At 41.8% G+C, this 20,906-nt stretch overlaps 1 protein-coding gene across 4 annotated transcripts in view; it reads right to left on the reverse strand.

Annotated features, from left to right (window-relative positions):
* The window catches only part of LOC123934352 (neuroligin-4, X-linked), a 295,634-nt gene that overhangs the window by 15,470 nt on the left and 259,258 nt on the right, over positions 1-20,906 (reverse strand). The gene's annotated exons all lie outside the window — the stretch shown is intronic.

The following is a 20,906-nucleotide window of genomic DNA, read 5'->3' on the forward strand; positions in this document are numbered from 1 at the left end:
AGATCGAGCGTGTATATAAAAGCAACATAGGTCAGCTTTTTCCCATTTAATTTCTTATTAATGTTTTCATTTCATTCCTTTTAATGGTTCAGTTTCGAGTAAACGACAGCTATCATGAGATCCCGGTTTTAGTTAACATGCACCTCTATCTTCCCCCTACAGAGAAAAATTTAGACTCACACGCAGCAACACACAAGTCTTTAATCTTACCCAACAACACATATTCAAATCCCTCCGACTGTCCCTAAAACGTTTCGAGCTGGTATGTTTTATTTCAAGAAGAAGGAAGATTCTGCTACTTGAGGAGCTAGTTTCACTCAAGGCATCAAATTCTTAATTCCCCCTTAAAAGCTGCAAAAAAAAAAAAAAAAGGCATTTATGGGAATAAAGGACCACATGGATATTGGACTCCTTGCCTGTTCCATGTGGCACAAAGATCCTGATCTGGAAAAAAGGCTTCCCTCCGACATTTGAAGTCGTTTTGTCCACAGACGCTCTCCTGCTGAAATTCAGAGCTACGACTGTGAACACCTCCCAACGTTATTTATTGTTCGAACATTAACCCAAGTTTATATCCCTTTCTTTCTTACATAAGCCTTCTGACCCTCCCCCAAAAAAGTGCAAGTCATAAAAATTATGTTTTAGCCATTTTAATGTGTTATGTGCCCTTGCCCCCAAGCCCTGAATTATGCTCGTTCTCTCTTCCCCTGCGTTTCCAAGGGCCAAGCCATTCCCCTCATTCCAATTAGTGCTTATTAAATTCCTGTGACCACCTGCTGTAGTGCTGACGTGGCCTGGACAGATTCAGGCCCTGAAAGAACAGGTATCAGAACCGCGGTCATCAAACCGCTCCCCACCCTAAGCTGACAGCAAATTGAGGAACTCTCGAGAGTGGGCTTCTAGAACCTAAAACCGAATAAGGTGAGGACGAAGGCTTTGACCCACCGAGGAAGCAAGGCTTCTTCATTCCCCGGGCACCTGAGAAAAATGCACAGTGTGAGCTGGGTGGGTAACAGAAATGAATGAGTCCGGTTTCAAATAAAGCAACGGGAAGGCTTTTTTTGGGGGTGGGTGGGGGGGATTTTCTAAAATTGCCACGATCGGTGTCTCCATCTCTTTTATCTGCAGACAGACGCAAGATGAAACCTGCGAGGTTATGCATTTAGGGCACGTCCCACAGATCCAGGCTTCTGCGGCGTTCACAGGGACGGAGCTGAGATTAGGGGTGATTAGTGGGAACGTCCCGACGTTACCAGCCCCTCCCTCATTTAATTAGCAATTACTAATTAGTGTTTCATGCCAGCGAATGTTCCCTGGTTCTGGCATGCATCACGCAACCTTTTACACAGTTTCTCATAAAATGCATTGCCCTCTGCTTGGGAGAAAAGCCCCTTTTCATGCAGCTTTATGTACGAAACTGGCTCCTAATGGCAGTTTGGGTGCCGTATAATAACCATAAGACAAGCCTCTCTTTCCCCATTAAGGAAAGAGGTGATTAATTCCTACAGGCCCTAGTAATTTTTTGGCAGAACTGCTCTGTCTTTAACACATCCTTCCTCCACCGCCTCTCTCCTCCCCGTCAAGTCTCCCAGAATGACCTATTTGCTTATTTTGTTTCCCTGGAGCACGGCAAGGATTTGCAACATACGGTAAATCATCCGCCCTTATTAAATTGGAGCCCCTCCCGAGCAAAAACGTGTCTGTTGTAACCTCTCAAATGCCAGGCTAATTAATATTCTATATCCTGGCAAAGCCGAGCTCTCCTAACAGCCTCCTATTGAAAGACTGGATCTTTGCGATTCTGAATTCCTTCCAGAAGTCCTGAGGGAAACAGCCCGTCCGTGCATCTCTAAAGTTCAGCAAATGAACGTGGTTCTTTTTTTTTTTTTTTTTGAAGTTGGTGTTTCCATAGTTTCTTGCTTACACAATCTTCATTTATTGCAACACCCAGGGACTTTTTTTTTTTCCCCCTTCTCTTGTAATTTAAACAAGCCACAAGGCGGAGTTTCCATTGCAGGTACGCAGTGAATGGGAGCAATTTAATTTTGTCTGCAAGAGGGTATTCCTTCGCTGCTCCGACGGTGGAAATGCGGTGCTGGATATAATGCAGATAGGAGATGTATATGCATTTATTCCTGGGGAATTCTATGAACGTGAGAGCAGATAATCAATTTGGAAACAGCCAGGCACATCACCAAAGCGGAGCGCGGGTAGACGCATCCTTAAAAGTCTGCCCCACCGAAGAGGACTTAATTCCCCATATATGCCGCAGATGAATGAACAGAAGCAGCCCCTTGGCTGGCTAAAACCAGGGATTTTAAACAAATGGCTTCTTTCACTGATAAGCACTCTTGGCTGCACCTCCTTGAAGCATTTCAGCTGACGAAACATTTGGCTTTGGAGACTTAAGGTCTCTGCAATGAAGGCTGTAAATCAGTCAGCAGCCCCCATCCCACCCCAACAATGCAACAATGGGAGAAAGATACAAAACAGACCCTCCAACTGAGACACGCTGACACTAGATGGATACCAAGTTTCATTCAAAGCCCTGGAAGGAGCAAGAAAATACACATTCACCCGAGAGACGGGCTCCCTTGTCCTGAGGTTGCTTTAAAATATGGTCCACGAGAAATGCCTGAACACCAGAAATCCCATTATTCCCCTGCCTGTTGAATGAAATTCTAGATCATGTAAAAATGAGGCACTGTATTTGGTATGCATGTTTGCATAAAAATTCTCCAATGAGAAGAAATGGAATTTATTTTAGGTCACATAAATGAGCCCAGAAAGAAATGTGTGATAAGAATTCAAGCAGAGGAATGAAGACGAAAATCAGCCAAAGGCATGCAAATCTATCTTTTCTGATGTTTACAGGGAATCCTTCAGTGGGTGCCTCTATTACAACGTGAAACTTAAGTTTTCTTGGTGGAATCATGCATGATTTGATGAAAGGGTCTATACCTATGGATGGGAGGGACGGAAAGAAACATACCCCAATTCTGTAAGCCCAATGGGGGAAAGCTCTTAAAATTTAGTGTCTCTATTTGTAGTTTTTGGTTTACTTACAAATGACAGGAGTCATTTAATTACCACATCAATGTCATACAGGGTCAAAACCCATTTCCAACATCAGGAGAATAAATCAAAGACAATTATGAGGACGGATGATTTCTACGGCACAGGTTTCAAACACGGGGCCCGTTAAGTCGTTAACGGGATTCCTTACATTAGTTCCAGAAAGTATATTCTATTTCCCGCACTGCAGTTGAGAACAAGGCTGCACAGGTTTTTAAAGTACTTTAGTTGGAATTGTATTAGTGGACACCCTAAAACCAAAATCATATTCTGGAAACAGAATGCAAGATGATAAACACAGTTTTGTTTATTGCAGAGTGGAGATCAAAACGTGAAGGTCCTCGAAGTTTTACAGTGATGAAATTCTGGCCATGGCCATTATGTCTGGGGCATGATCCCCTCCGAGCCAACCTCGTTTCTCTGCTGGGTCTGCATCCCAGCGCCTGAGACAAGACATTCTGTTCACTTCTCCATCCTGGCTGCTTCCAACTCATGCCCATACTATGAAGATAACCCTAAGACCCTTTGACCCTGAAGGTCTATTTCTATTAAAATAAATAAATCTTTATTTGATTGTCCAGAGGTAGCCATGCACAAAAAGATCAATACTTATTGATTGTAATTTTGAAAATAAGGGATGACAGCGATCTCGGTGTTCATGAATAAAAGATTTGTTGCATGAACTCTGTTGGCTGAACCATAGAATGCCTATGCAGAGAGGGCCTTCATTTGAGGAGACACAGAAACATGGGAAAGATCTCTCAAGGGAAATCAATGAATTGCTGAATCCTGGGTCCTAAGATCCCATGCGTATTAACATAATAAAGCGAGGTATAAAATACAAACTCTGGAAGGAAATCCAACAATCAATAGTGCCTAATTCTGGGAATGCGGTTATAGGTGAATTTCACACTTAATTCTAAATGTGGGTTTACGTTTTTTTCCCCCAATTTGTAGCTCAGTCTTTAGTAATCATACAAACACTATGTTACTTTTTTGACTGACCCCAGGATAAGGCTTGCATTTCTGTATCTCTTTGATTTTCTTGTTTTAAGATTTTATTTACTTATTACAGACAGAGAGATACCGAGAGAGGGAACACAAGCAGGGAGAGATGGAGAGGGAGAAGCAGGCTTCCTGCTGAACAGGGAGCCCAATGCGGGGCTCAAACCCAGGACGCTGGGATCATGAGCTGAGCTGAAGGCAGTTGGTTAATGACTGAGCTCCCCAGGCACCCCTGTATCTCTTTGGTTTTATATACAGTTGGCTGCTTCCAGGATGCTCTGTAAAGGGCTGCTGTGAGCCCTGAAGTGGCCTGGTCCACACTGCCCTAACCTGCCTTCCTCCTATAGACCTGGCCTCACTATTTCTAGTTGCTTACGGAGTGTAGACCAACCCCATCCCCTCCCTGCTCCAACCCCTTAAGCAGGAATTCAGTGGCCTTGCTTTCTTTCCCTCTACCCATGCATGTCCCTTCTCCAGCGTTTCCTGATTGTCTCCAATGTCTCAGCTCTGTAAATTTATTTTAGTGGATTTCCACTACAGAGCTTCCCACTCTTCTAGGAAGGATACACATGCATCATTCAATAGCAGGTGACCACGTGCACTGGGGTCAGACTCAGCCACCTTGGGGTTGGCATCTGCAGGGATGCCTCAGGCATTGAAGATGTCCAAGTCCCAATTTTTTCACATGTGGAATTGAGAGGAGGAGAGGAACTACCCCAGAGCATTGCCTGGGGAACGGAATGGGGAAGGATCCCCGTGCCTGCTGGACCGAGGCATGCTCCCACACACTCAGCGACTCTCCTGACTTCTTTGATAACAGACACGTGGCTACTTACCTGTTTTCACCGACGCACAACAAGAACGGAGAGATGCTCTTTCAGGAAATGAAGTTGAGTCCAGAGGGAAAACGGATTACTGGTCTACCTAGACTCTGACTTAGAGATTAAGGAGACTTCGATGCTGTCTGATTGCCTGTGTTGTGTAGGGAATGATTTGGTGTGAAGGTGACGCATATGCATTTGTTGATTCTGTTCTTTAAGTGTTTGGTATATGCTTAAAGGAAAATTAACAAAATTGCTTAAAGCAAATTAAACAAACAAACAAACAAAAACAAAAAGAAAGAAAGAAAAAAGAAAAAGAAAACCCCAAACCCCAAATCACCCATTCCATGCTGTGAATTACACAGATGTCATTGTCCCAACACTTATATGTACCCATGATGACCCAAGCTATAAAATAAAGTTGGGGAGAAATACAGTATTTGAGTAGATTTCCAATGATGTCTTGAAAGCTTACACTTTTTTGTGTGTGTATGCATTTGCATGTTTCTATTTGGTTTTAATAAGAATATTTTAGGACCACAGGGGACAGTCACCACTCTACTATTAAGCACAGCATAACATACTGACTTGTGGAATCCCTATGTTGTACTCATGACATTAATGCAACACTGTTAACGATATGTCGGTTTAAAAAAAAAAAGAATATTTTAAAGCTGATTAAAATTGAAAGCCCTAGTTGTTCCATGAAAGTATATTTACAAAGCACAGAGAAGACACACATTTTGTCCCTATATGGTATTTGGAGCCCTACAGAGTGCATATAGAAGAAAAGACAATTTACACAGCCCTATTTTGAAGATAACAATTTAAAAACTGTATTTTTTTTAAAGATTTTATTTATTTATTTGACAGAGAGAGAGATCACAAGTAGGCAGAGAGGCAGGCAGAGAGAGAGGAGGAAGCAGGCTCCCTGCAGAGCAGAGAGCCCGATGCGGGGCTGGATCCCAGAACCCTGAGATCATGACCCGAGCCGAAGGCAGCGGCTTAATCCACTGAGCCACCCAGGCGCCCCTAACAACTGTATTTTTAACATAATCTGTCATAATCTCTTCTAAAGTACATTCATTCAAAATATGCTCCTCTGTTTAGATACGCTTTTCTACCCTCGACTATAAACAAGGATGGTATTGGACATGCCAGTGTTAGTTGTGAGTTCTTACTGCTAGGTACTATCCAGGGGCAGACCAGAACTAATCTGTCCTGTTCCTATGTTTCCGTAAGACAATCAGAATAACTAAATGTATAAGGACAAGGCATTCCTTTCCAACTCGATCAAAATCCAATCTTATCTCCTAGCTCACATCGTCTGTTTTGTGCCCAGAAGTAACCCTAAGCTTTCCAACACTGGTTTTCTCTGGGAAACCTAGAGCACAGATATAGAAATTGTTCTAATTAAGAAAAAACAGTAAGATCTTAGATGCAACAGCACACGCATGAGTAATGATAATCAAAAGAACGTAGGAAAGAGCTAAAATCCCGATAGAAAAGTTTAGTTTGGGCAACAGAGAGGTTTTGAAGATGATATTTTCTAGAATTGAGAGTGGGAACTCATGCCTTTGGTTTAAGGTTTGAAGTGGTCTCTGCTTTGTTACGTTCTCACTTATTATATATTACGTTCGTAACTTTTGTAATGTCAGTGTGTTTGCAGTTTTTGCTACTTGTCTTCCCAAAGATGGCTAGCTCGTATGCACAGAGCTCTCAAGATCCTGTTACCCACAACCACAACACAGACGTGGGATGACTTTCCCGACTCTTTAAATTTGCTTATAGGACCTGCAGTCATGGCTAATTTTGAGAGGTAGAAACATAATGTAATCTCATGTAGAAATTGAAAGCCATTTCACGGAGGGCTGGGGATGAGAGCTTTGCCATTCTGTGTTCACTGACCAGGAGACACTATGATTTGTGAGCAGTGATGACATCCTGTTCTACCCATACTGTACTAGCGTTTATTGTTTCAATTGCCGTCATCATTTTTGACAACTCTGTCCCGGTCTGGCACCTGAAGATGGAGGGAAGGCTTTCCTGAGAAACTTAAAAGGCAGAAATGAAGACTTCTCATTGAAAAATAACCAACAAAAATATTAAACAGATCATATAACGAAACAGGTATGAGTAAATTCAACTCAAAAAGAGAATAACTTTCTGCTCTTTTTTTTTTTTTTTTTAAGATTTTTAAGTAATCTCTAAACCCAGTGTAAGGCTCAAACTCACAACCCCTAGATGAGGATTGCCTGCTCCACTGACTGAGCCAGCCAGGTGCCCCAGTAACTCTCTGTCCTTGAAGATTACACCGAATTTTGTATGGATTCTCCACTTAATGGATGTTATCGCACCAAGCTTTGCTTAAATAAGGTCATTTCCAGAGTTAAGAACATATCAGGTGTTCCCTACACAGACGGCATGTGGAGACCACATTGGGTCCCCTGAATTTTGACCATCACCCACCAAATATGATTAACCTTTCAATGGCCAAAAAGCACAATCAGACCTAGAGTTGGAGTCAACTGCAGAAAAAGAATGGATCTGACAATAATGAAGATATAATGGAGATAAAATATTTAATAGACACGCGCCGTTAATTGATTTAACTCAGTGAAGTGCGGCTCCGTTCAACAGATCGTCATGGGTGCCTACAAAATTCCAGGCACTCATTGTCCTTGTGAAGATGTAATGAAGCAGCTAAACTGTACCTTCAACCGCCTGAAACTCATGTCCTAACATCAGTAGACGGACAGCAAGCCAATACAAATTAAATGATGTAGTATTTTAGTTCCCTATTATGGCTGTAACAAATTACCACAAATCTGGGGCTTTAATACCATATTAGCTCTTACCATACTGTTTTAGACATTGAAGTCCAGAGGGATAGCTAGACCAAAGACTGAAGGAGGGAGGGAGGGATAGACAGATGATGGATAGAAGGATGGGGTGGATGTTTGAGTGGATGGATGGATGGGTGGCTGGGTACGTGGGTGGATGGATGGATAGAGAGAAAGATAGATGACAAATAAATACATAGATACATAGATAATAGATAGAAGAATGGATGGAGGGAAGGAGAGGGGGAAGGCAGGAGAGAGGGATGGTTGGATGGATGGATGGATGGATGGATGGATGGATGGATGATGGATACAGAGATGGATGGATGGATAGATGGATTGATGATAGAATGGATGGATGGATGGATGGTTGGATGGATGGATGGATGGATGGATGGATGGATGGATGGATGGATGGTTGGATGTTTCAGTGGATGGATGCATGGCTGGGTAGGTGGCTGACTGGGTGGGTGGGAGGGAGGGTAGGTGGCTGGATGGATAGATACATAGACGATAGATAGATAGATAAATAGAGGGATGGATGGATGAAGGGACGGAGAGAGGGAGGGAGGAAGGAAGGGATGAATACACAGATAGAAGGAAAGATACAATTATTGCAAAGGCTAACGCATAACATAGACTCATTTCATTACCATCACAACAGTTTCAAGGTTGCAAGCCTGACAGACAAGGGCACAGAGTGCTAAAAATAGGGACTCCAAGGAAAATGTGCTCACTCCTTCTCCCAGATGCTTCTGCCCCATGACCATACGCTGTCTCTCATTATGTGACTCAGCTATGTTGAGAATGAACCACTGAGAGAGAAAGAGATGTCCCTGAGCATCTCCAGGTACAGGTGTCCTTTGTCTCCTGAGCGCACTTGTTATGGGCAGCTCTGCGTCTGGCACTCTGTTCCCCAGGTGAGCTAGGACCATGCTTTCACAGCCTCCATGGTACTTCAAGCCAGAACTGGGGGACGGATTCACTGGAACCACGCTGAATTCTCAGGAAGAATGGACACAGATAAACACCACCCCGGACCATAGAAGTGGAATCTCTAGTGATACAACCCGGGGGGTAGACCGTAAACATCAAACAGGATTCCTACTTGCATTTGGCAGACGGAGTCATCCAGGCTCGGCTTTTTAAGAGTAAACTGAGCAGATTCAAGGTAGTGATTTTCTAGGTTCAAGAGTGTAGGCGGTCATTACATGCAACGGGCAGAGTCTCCACGGAGCAAGGTCGTCTCAGGCTTTCACAAACGTTTCTTAATGTCATCAGTGAATTTGCTAGCCACCCAAGAAAAAAAGAGAACCGGCAACCTTCAGGCACAACCTCCTCTCTTGTCACCAAACCCATATCCTAAAGAAGCAGAAGGAAAAGGGAAAAGCTTTCTCTTGCCAGATAGAAAAATCTCAACATCAAATGTCTCTCTCTCTCTTTTTTTGGGGGGTGGGGGCCTTCATATGCAGAAACTGTGACCAAATTTAGCTTACCTCGGGCACCTGCAAGTCTCTGTTCATTTTGTGTCTTTGTGAGGGAATTTGGTTTGTTTTCGAGGAAAAAAAAATGTGTGGGTATTATATCCTCATCCTGCCTCACACTGTCCTTAAATTGAGCACAACCAAAAGAAAAATCCTATAAAGATATGTGTGTGTGTGTGTGTGTGTGTATAGTCTACATTTTTCTGTTTTCATCATTTATAAGTGTGCAATTTCAATAGGAATCCTTGTATTCACAGTGACATGAAACCTTCACCATTACCTATTTCCAAAATATTCCCATCACCCCAAACAGAAACTCTAGGAAATTACAAGTTCCTATGGGGAAAATACTTTGAATTCTAGTGTCCATAAAATGGATTACCTACACATTGGGCAGAATCTACTTAATAAAGTACGATTCCTGTATGGAATGACAAATGCCAACCTCCCTTCCAGTCCCCCTCATAACGGACCCAACATTCCTATGTTGAAATCCTAATCCCTAGGTTCTAGGTTTATTATTAAGAGGTGGTACCTTTGGAAGACGATTTTGTCTTCCAAAATAAGGGAACTGGTGCACCAGTAAGGGATTGGTGCCTTATTAGAAGTGCCTTATTAGAAGCAACCACAGAGCTGGCCAAGCAAGGACACAACGTTAACATCACTTCAACATTGTTTTTTAACTTATATTCACATAAGCGCCTCCAGAACATGTCTACCTTGAGTAAAGTCCAAAGCAAATGAGGGAAAACGGAATACTTTTGTTCTCATTATCCAAGGTTGATTTTAAAAGCCAACGAATATTCTGGATCCTAGGGAGAACTTGGATGTCGCTCTGTCCAATTTGCTCAATGTGGAATCATGGCTAGTTTTCAACAGGGGGACTCCAACACCTGGCATTGTGTTCAGTTTGCAAGAAGGATCCTATTACTGAACACATTTATTTTTTTATAGTAAAATTCTACTTTTAAATACGTTCAGGACAAAAAGAAAAAAAATCAAATGAAGAAAAACATTATTTGATTGACCATGGCCTTTAAAGAGAACCTTCAAACAATAGCTAACCTCTTCATGCAAAACAGCTTTCATCATTTACAAAGTGCTTTTTGTACCTTCTCTCATCTGTCCCACTGAAATGGGAGAGTTACCAATATTTCTGGATTCTTGGGTTATGTCTGTGGTTAAACACATATTCGTTTCAAAGATGTGGGCAACACCAAAGACGTCATCACCCTCCCTGTCCACACTAAACATCTGGACATCTTTTAAAAAATACTCATGGCTAAGGCCTAGTGCTAGAGATTCTTAATTAGCTGTTTTGCATAGGACGTAGGCACACATATTTCACACACGCACAAAAAAATTGTACAATTTCAGTGAATGGCAAATCATGTAGTCTAGGAGAAAAAGCAAACAGAAATAAAAGCAAGATCTTTTTTTGTTGTAAAATTCTTCTTTGCATCTTTTTATGTCACTGATGTCTTAGAAAAATCAGTAAACTTTGGTGGGAAGACGTGTTTGTACATGTTAGTAGGCGTCAAATCACCAGGAGGCCCTCCCGCCTTGTCTTATTTTTATTTATCTTAATAGTGATTGATGATTGGATTCAGGTGGGGACCAATTCCACTAATTATGAAAAATATCTACCAAGCTTTCCAACTGATGCTTTACAAACCATTGGTGATGACCACCTATAGCTATGACTTCATTTGAGGTCCTACAAAATGTGGATTGCCTGTTGTTACTCCTTCTGTATTTATTATCTGGAATTCCAGAAAAATTCACCAACTTTTGTAGTTATTCTGAAATCCAGTACATAGAGGGAAAGTGGGGCGGTGGGGGCGGGGAGCACAATTCTTTCATTTATTGGTATTCAGAGAAAAGTGATGTCACCCTAGCGATGGGACCAATGAGTTGCCCTTTTCAAATACACTTCATTTATTAGAGGAGTTTGAGGGTCACAGAAAAATAGAGAGGAAAGTGCAGAGACTTCACAGGTACCTTCTGCTTGTACATCTGTGTATGTTCCTGAATTTTCAATGTCCCCCGCAAGACTGGTGCTTTTGTGATGATGGACCATGGAGGTCCATCATAGCCACTCAGAGTCCACAGTTTACATGAGTGATCACTCTTGGTCGTGCATATTCTATGGGTTAGGACAAATGGATAATGACCTAGATCTACCAGGACAGTATGATACAGAAGAGTTTGGCTGCCCTAAAAATCCCTCTGTGTTCTACCTGCTCATCCCTCCCCCCTATCTCCTGGCCACCACTGAGCTGTTGACTGTCTCCATGGTTTTGCCTTTTCCAGAATATCATAAAGTTGTAAGCACACGGTATGAAGTCTTTTTAGGTCAGGTTCTTTTATTGAATAATATACATGTAAGGTTCCTGTGTCTTTTCAATCCTTGACAGTTCATTTCTTCTTAGTGCTGAATAACCTCCCATGTCTGGATGGACCACAGTTTATTTATCCATTCACCTTCTGATGGTATCTTGGTTACTTTCCAGTCCGGACAATTTTGAATACACCTGCTATAAACATCGATGGGATAGGTTTTTGTGTGGATGTAGTTTTAGCTTCTCTCAGTAAAGACCAAAGAACATGACTGCTGGATCTTATCGTAAGAGTGTCTTTAATTCTGTAAGAAACTGGGGAACTGTCTTCCAATGTGGCTGCACCGTTTTGCATTCCCAACCTGCAGTGAGTGAATGAGAGTTCCAGTCGCTCCACATCCTCTCCAGCGTTTGGTGGTATCAGTGCTCTCCATGTGAGCCGTTCTAACAGGTGTGGAATGGTACCTCCCTCATGTCTCAATTTGCACTTCCCTGATCCCACATGACAAGGAGCACCGTTTCATAGAGTTATTTGCCATCTACATATCTTCTCCCCTGAGGTCTTTCTTAAGGTCTTTGGCTCATTATCTGTTTCCTCACCACTGAGTTTTAAGAATTCTTCATAACCACTGAATTACTATATTGAGTATCTTGGTGAATACATGGCTTATTATAGATTTGTCATGTTTCAATTCAGCATACCTGTTTTTCTTAAGGATGCTGGAATTGTCCCATGGTGGCCAGTGAAGGGCCTTTCATAAATACATATATTTTTACAAATATAAATACATATATATTCATAAATACATATATATTCTTGACCCTTGAACAACACCAAGCTCAGCAGCACTGACCTCAACCTCCCCTACGGTTAAAAATCCATGTATAACTCTTGACTTCCCAGAAAGGTAACTGCTAATAGCCTATTGTTGACTGGAACCATTACTGATGACATAAATAGTTGATTGACACATATTTTGTATGTTAATGTGTATTATATACGGTATTCTTACAACAAAGTAAGCTAGAGAGAAGAAAATGTCATTAAGAAAAATCATCAAGAAGAGAAAATACGTTTCTGGTGCTGTATGGTATTTGCCCCCAAAAATCTACCTACAAGAACAATTCCCATTTATGTTCTAGGCACAATTGCACTTATACACACATATTTATTTTATCTTCTTGATGCCCTTCAACGTTCTAAGTTTATAGCACTGAAGGTGTGTCATTTCAGCCATGAGGCAATTAGAAAAATAGAAAAATATTATTTAAAGAAGGATTTCTTCTGAGATGGAACTCAGACCCTCCACAACAAAGGTGTTTTAAGATCTTAGTATGGTTTCGGGAAGTCACAAAAAGGCTCCAAGAGGACTGCTGTGAAGTTTCTGCAGCCAACTTCTGATCAGTTGTACTTTCTGCACCAAATCTGGGAATTACTGAAAGCCAACTGGATGTGGAGATGTAGTGTGGGTCAACAAACTTCAAGGAAAAAAAAAATCGTTATATATTAAGTTTGGAACTCAGCCTAAAACAAGTATTTCTGCTTTATCTGTTTTTCTAACAGATGGAGAGTATCGGTGAATCACCATTATTCTTGCCCATCTCTTCATCAAAAGTACCAAGGAGAGCATAAAAAGAGGTAAGAGAGATTCTCCACTACTTTTTGCCACATGAAATGACACCTTTTAAGCAAGTGCTCCCAATGTGAGTCTTTGAGCCAATGCTGACCTGTCTCATCCTCCGTCTTGATGACAATTGCAGCCTGTATCTTTAGGGAATCCCAAGGGTTCCAGTTGTCCCCAAGCATCACAGAGCTGTGCCACCTGGATATCCTCCTGTCCTAGAGAACTCAGTGTGCCTGATATGGAGAAAAGCATCTTTATTTCCCCCAACCTGGTCTTCCTTTCCACTTCCCATATCCATGTCATGAGCATGTCTCCAGCTTTGATGGTTGACACATTTTGAGTTCATGTTTTTGGCATCGCTGCTCTTTGAGAAACCCCAGCATCTGGCTAGCAGTCGGGCTGTGCTGATTTTATCCTTATTGATTGTAGACTCGCCTACTCATTCTCGCACCCATCCCCAAGTCCAGAGGGAAGACCTGTCTCCACTGTAAAGAAACAGCTTCCCAGTTATTCTCCCCACCCCTATCCTAAACTCTACAGAATGCCCACAGTTTGTTGACTGTCTCCATGCTCCATCTTGCTTAAAACTCATATCCCTCCGAATTCTGTAGGCGTCGTGTGATACAAACACGATTATGTTCCTTGTCTTATCTTTCAAAGCCATACACACAATCTTGGTTTTTTTTTTTTTCAATCTGATATTTGTGACTCTCCCCTTTCCCTCCCATTGGGTTTCTCTCCCTGGGAACTGTATGTTCTCACACTCATAGGATGTCCATTTTATGCTCTCATGAAAGGGATGTTGAATGAGTCCATAAAAGCTCTCTTCATGAGGAACACATGGCCCCCCCATCTCCCTTCCCAAAATCGATTTTCCAGTGGCAGGGTGATTTGACTGGGGAAGGGCACAGGGATTAATTGATAGGAAAGGAGACATGGTTACATTTATCAGGGTGCATGGATATTCCCATGCTTGCTACGTTCATTCTGTTGTTCGATAGACCATGAATAGCAAACATTTTGAAAAGTTACTTATCGGTTGTGCAATTCCATATTTCACAAGAATGTACGGTGTTGACTTCCAGCTGTAAATGCTGTCTCTGAGCTTTGTGAAAGCCATGATCATGCACCTTGCCTTGTCAGGAATGTGGCCTCGACGGAGCCTACTATCTGGAGATGCGAATCACCTTTCAAAAATGTCACTGTAGGGGCGCCTGGGTGGCTCAGCGGGTTAAGCCTCTGCCTTCAGTTCAGGTCATGATCTCAGGGTTCTGGGATCGAGCCCCCACATGGGGCTCTCTGCTCAGCAGGGAGCCTACTTCCTCCTCTCTCTCTATCTGCCTCTCTGCCTACTTGTGATCTCTCTCTCTCTCTCAAATAAATAAATAAAATCATTTAAAAAAATGTCACTGTAGCCTGTCATGAGGTGGACTCATTTTTATCCTACTAGAGCTACTAATTAATCTGTTGAATGGAAAATTCAACGTGTGTTATTTGCCAAAGCCTCATCTTAGAGAGTCAAGCTTGTCCGTGTTGAAACAAGACGTGTACAAGATTTGTGAATAAGTCACTGTGTGTTAACTTTTGTTTAAGACGAACTTCTTTACACATCATATTAAAAATGCGTCCATACATGACATTGGTATTCTGTATAAGATTTGACCTAAGCTAGTGTGTATAATTAGGGAATTGTTTGAGAAAACTCATGAGGTAAGTTTCTCTCTGTCATTATTGGCTAAAATAAATTCATTTTAGCCTAATATAATAGAGGTACAGATTTTATAAAAAGAGTGATTGGGAATTGGCCAGCAATGAGAAGCACAATGATAATTCACACAATTTTTATGACATCCAAAGGGTCATACACAGAACTACTCAAAGTGTGTCCGTGGCCCCACAAAGACCACATCATGTGGAAACCAGTTAGCTATATCAATCCTTTGGCCCTCTCCTGTTCCCTGGAGTCATTGAATCCAAATTTTGGAGGGTGGGCTCTGGAGTCTGCATTTCAGCAAGCCCTTTAGGGGATTGTGATAAATGCTAAAGCATGAGAAACATTCTGTGAGACTAGAACAGAAATAACTATCACCCAAAATGACCAACTTGGATACACATATTAAGAAGACACTTGACAAATGAACCAACAAACTATGGTTCCATGAGCTAGATAAAATGTGCAAGGAAGTCTTCAGACTTGTGTATAAGTAGGACTCATTATATTCTGGGTCGTTGGGGGAAGCCCAGTGATCCCTCTTCCATACAACTTCTGAATCTGGTATCGTATGGAGTCAATGGGAATGAGCTGTGGGCTAGCCACCTAGCACTAACACTTCTTAGTCTTAACCTTAACGAGAAATTTCATTTATCAATAAGCCACTCCAGATCTTACACAGATGGTCTAACTACAGAAGACGTTCTTCTAAAGACAAGAAATGAAGGTACACAATCTCATTTCCAATCAACAATATATCCAGATGCCCTCACCAGCTCTGTAACAAAAACAACCAAGAATAACAACCAAAAAATTTAGAGGGAAAAGGAGGCTGGGAACGAGCTGGTTTGGTATTAGTGAATCATATTCTCTAGGACCTGTGAAACCCAACAGAGTTTAAAAATTATTCAGACCAATGACAACATTTAGTATGGTCCCTACAGTGAGTATCAATACACAAGAACCAATATAATTTCAATGTATCAGCAACAGTTTCTGAAAAGTTCTTTTTTTTTTTAAAAGATGCTATTTAGCGATGCATGGAAATATGCAAGAAAACTATACATCTATATGGAGAAATAGAAAACCACTTGTTAAAATTGTTTGTCAAAAAATTCTACCACCCTATCGTACCCAGATTTCAGATTCATGGGATTGTACACCTAAGAGATGCGTATTTTCCACGTAGAGTTTATCTTTAGCAATAAATGTTTACAGTCACCAGCTTAAAAAACCAACATAAAATGTACTTGATCGTTGGTCCAGCAGAGATAAAGACCAATGGAAACTCATAGACCATTCCTGGGAGGATAAAAGACCATGTAAAAGGTTTGTGACCTTCGCAAGGGTATGTGAATATACACATAAAATATGGTACAGTGGATTGATCGATCAGTTAAGACATTTCTGCTTTTACAAGAGATCTGTGTTAGGTGTTCATGGCTGCACCATTTACAAAATGTCAACCCAGAGTAAATTTCCAGTTTCCAGGGGGGGGAAAAAAAGAAGTACATACCAATCAATTTAAAAAAAAGATAAAAAACAGACCACACTTAGTTATTAGGGCCATGCTAGGAGTGAAAATTTTGAAGAAATAACATTTCCTAAAAGAAGGAATTGATAAATGAGATTGAGAAAGGTTAGTATCCTTAGGGTAGGACCAATGGGATATAGTTTAGGAGGGGAAAAGGGATCCAAAGCCTTCACTGTGTCTTAAATTCATGCCAGACTATATATAGAAATGTATTTGTTCATTATTCATGCCCATGTATGAAGCATTCCCTAATAATGAGAGGGAAAAGAAAGAATGAAATTGTCTTAAAAAGCTACACCCATAATTGTAGAAAATAGCTAGAGATATACCCTATTAATAAATCCTTTTTTGTGTGTTTCAGATCAAACCCACCAGTTCAATAACCAGTATAACCACCAACCTTGAACTTTCTAATCCAAAGAAACCAATGGGTTTATGTGTATGGTGTGGTTACAGGTAAACAAGAAAAGAATTATCTGGAATGAAGAAAATGCTATGTCTTTTCATTCTTCCCTGTCTCATGCCAAATGCCATTTCTCAGTAACTAGGAGAAAACAAACAAACAAAAAGCTCTGAATAATTAAGCCTCAATTAGTATGTAGAAAAGCTTTATTTAAATGCTTTTTAAAACTCATCTTCAATCATTCTCAGTAGCCAAGTCTGGAGAATTTATTACTTATGATACATTTTACCGGCGGTTTCCAGATGCACCCAAACACCTGGGATGTGTTTTGCAAGAAAGGTCCTGGGCAGTAACCGCCTGGGGATTCTGACCTATTTGATGACTACAGGAATTGGTGGAGAGGAATTACCCATATTGCAAGCATAGCTAGGAGAAATGATACAGCGTCAACGGGGGCTCCCCATTGTATGCAGACCTATCTTAACACAAATACATTTATTATGATTTTTCCACAAAGAAGCAAAACTCATCATCTCAGGGAGAAAACGGACTTTCATAGCATTCTTCCTTAAATCGTGGATGGCAGAGGGTAAACCCCAACCGAAGAAGATCTACTCTACTCTAGCAGATCACTGGGTTTGGTGAGTTACAATTGAGACATCTAGTAGTAGAAAATTCCCAATTTTCAGATGCTTGAGAAATATCTATCGCAACGGCTAGGGTATGTTTGATTTAGAAAGCTTATCTTTCTATTCTTTTGATAAAATGCTCCCAGGTCCTCCTCAAATCATAAGTTAAACTGCATAAGAACCACACTATACTATACACACAGGTACGCACACCATGATTCACAAAGTGAAGTGAGTGTTTGTATGAATGGAGAAGTAGTAAGTGTCCCATGTTGGTGACCAAAGGAGAAACTGCATTATGCATAAATGAAAAGTCGAGGAAGTTGGCTCCAGAAATAGCCATGTTAACCAAAGTCTTCATGTGTGTCCCGTTGAAACCTTGCAGAAACAGGTGGGGAGGAGTTAGGACTTCCACATGGAGTGAAACTTGGATCTGAGTCTGAGTTACCTCCAAGGCACTACAAGAATGTCCATGCCATGTGTCCAGGCCTCTGGGTGTCTAGGGTTCATGGCTGTCTCCAGGTGGTTAGCTGGTCCCTGGTGTCACCCCATAAGTATTTGTTGAGTAAGTGGGTTTTCAGGGACTCAGAACCCCACTATGATCTTGGAATCTCACTGTGATGTAATTGGCAATACCACAGGTCAAGCCACATGCATGTCCCCTTGTGGTCTATACAGACAGAAGTCAATAAGAACCTTCCACACCTGGTTCTCGAGGGGCTAAACCTTTCTCCAAAATGACATGTGCGAGTTTGCCCACCTCTGTGGTTGTACGTAGGGCTGCAGGGCTGCAAATCCCACAACTGCCGTCCAGGACTGAGACCCTCATTTACCCATGTTGGCCTTGGAGACAGGTGTGGGGTTTCTGTTCGGAGCTGGGCTGTGTTGGGTAGGGTTTAGGTTTAAGGGTGGGTTTGGGTTATGATTCAGGTGAGGAACACGTTTTGACTCCAGATTTGGATTCCTGTCCAGGTTGAGGGTTCATGATTAAGAGCCAAGGGGTGAAAGGGTTTGAGTATGGATTCAAGTTCCAGTAGATTTCTGATTGGATATTGAGTTAGGGCTGAAGGTCAATGTGAGGGTCAAGGGGTCGTATCCATGTTGTTAGGGCAGAGGTCAAAGGTCAGGGCTAAGATCAAAGACCATGGGTCAGAGGCTATCTTTAAGGTCTTGGTTTAGAGTTTGAGTCTGTGGTTAATAGGGGTTATGATCAAAGGTCAAGGGTGAAGGGTAAAGATGGGTGTTTGGTTTGGGTTTTGGTTTGGGCTCAGCTTTGGAGTCATGCTCAGATTTGGTTCAGTTGGGTTTCAATCCTAGCTTCCCGACGGCGTTTTGGTTTGAGTTTGGGTTCAGGTTCACCTTGACTGTCTGAGATCGTGGGTGGACTCGATGGAGAAGAATCAATGAGGCAGGGTCACCTGGGGGGCTCAGATGGTTAATCATCTACCTTCAGCTTGGGTTAGGATCTCAGGGCGCTGGGATAGAGCCCCATGTCAGGCTCCTTGCTCAGCAGGGAGCCTGATTCTCCTTCTTCTCCCACCTCTGCTTGTGCTCTCTGTGACAAATAAATAAATCTTTAAAAAAAAAAAAATCAAGGGCTCAAACACGAGGACTGTGTTCCAAGTTTTCATCTGCTGGTTAGGGTTGGTGTCAGGTTCAGGCTTCAGATGTGCCTGCTGGCTCAAGTTTAGCATCCATGCTCTGATCAAAGGTCAAGAGTCCAAGGTCAAGTTTCATATGGCAGAAGTTGGCATCGAAGGGTCAGAGATACATAGAGACATAAGTAGACACACATACACGTGTATATACTTGCCTAGTCATTCAGTCGTATGTTTACAACACGCAACCATAATAAATGGCTACATGTTTAGCCAAGGACATCCCTCACGTGTTCCCAGGATTTCTACTAACAGAAACAGGTCCAAGGTCAACACAAAGAGAACATTTGTCAATGCATGTTCTGTCTCCTGGAATCAGGATTGATGTGAAAATACGTAGGTAGAGCGGTACTGATGAGTGCCTCTCAAATCCTTTGCTAAAGACTGTCTCTTATGCCCTTAATTATTTCTAACCGATGGGATGCTTCCAAACCTCGGAACTCCTTCCCAGAAAATTCTATTGCACGACCACAAGTTTTTCACAACATGAATGGTAAGGCTTGGTTTCGTGTTCTTCAGCCCACGGATGCAGAGAGCAACGGATGCGGACAGAGGCATAGTGAAGGTTTGGCCACAGAGGCAAGTGGGAAATGCACAGACAGAAGACGGGTCCTTCCGGATTTACTGGAACACAGATATGGAAGGAGAAAGAAAGGCAAGAATCATGCAGCTCTGGGATTTGCAGAATTGGATAGAAATTTGGAAGCCACTGCACACAGAGAAAAGGAGAGTGTAGAAATAGTTCATGTAAATACGTAAATATTGAAATCGGGGTGTGCCAAAATACTTTAAAGAGGTATATTGTGCAAAAAAAATCTGACCACTTGGATGGGGTGCACACACACACAGACACACATTCTGTCGCTCCCAGTAGGCTGGTCTGGGATCGGGATCAGGGTGCTGTCTGAGCTACAAGGAGGTCAGGATATCCATATTCCATCCAGCAATCTGGCAGAATTACTGTGTTTATAGACCATCCATTCCCTGATATCTTTTGTGCTCTACAATCAAAATAATTTACTTGTTTAATAACCTTTCCCCTCCTGTGCCTAATTACTGTATGGTTGATCTCTTTCCACATTCCTGTCTCATAACAGCATGCAGGGATTATGAAGTTCTTCCCTTCTCCTGCATTTTTCTAATTATGATCTTCAATCATAGTGATGTAAGAGGTAAAGATCCCCTGTGGTGCTCTCAGTTTTCAGTGATGTCCCAAAATTAAAATAACACAAGAAGGGGGGGGGGGGGGGGAAGGCCAGGAAGAAACACCTAAAATAATTTGGTTTACTTAGCAACACTAACCATACGGGACATGAAGTACCAATGAGCTCTCTATTTTTAAGCACCTGGCGGGTCTTTCTGCTTCGATGTTGACTTTCCTAAGTCTTCTCTGGAAATCTGTATTTCCGGCCCTGGTAAGAGAGTCTTGAAACACTCATGAAAACTCAAACTCACTTGAGAATAGGCAGCCACACGCAGAAAAATCCAAACTGTTGTCTCATCACTTTTCTTACCTGAGCTCCACCATCTGGAAGGCTGCTGAGATCAGGCGCTGCAGAGTCAGGAATCCGCCCAAATAGGTTCTTTCTCATACATGTCTTTTACTAAGAGCTGCATTTCATTTAGAAAGAACCAACCCTCATTTCTAATAGTCATTTATGGAAATAAGGCCACATTTTTTCATCATCTATAACTTCATTTTCAATTTCTTCTACTCTCTTAGACCAGCAGTGGGTTTAAAAGTCACTTTTCTATCTTATAAGTACATTTTTATTACAA

The sequence above is a fragment of the Meles meles genome, chromosome X (genome assembly GCF_922984935.1).
Source record: "Meles meles chromosome X, mMelMel3.1 paternal haplotype, whole genome shotgun sequence".
Taxonomy (NCBI): domain Eukaryota; kingdom Metazoa; phylum Chordata; class Mammalia; order Carnivora; family Mustelidae; genus Meles; species Meles meles.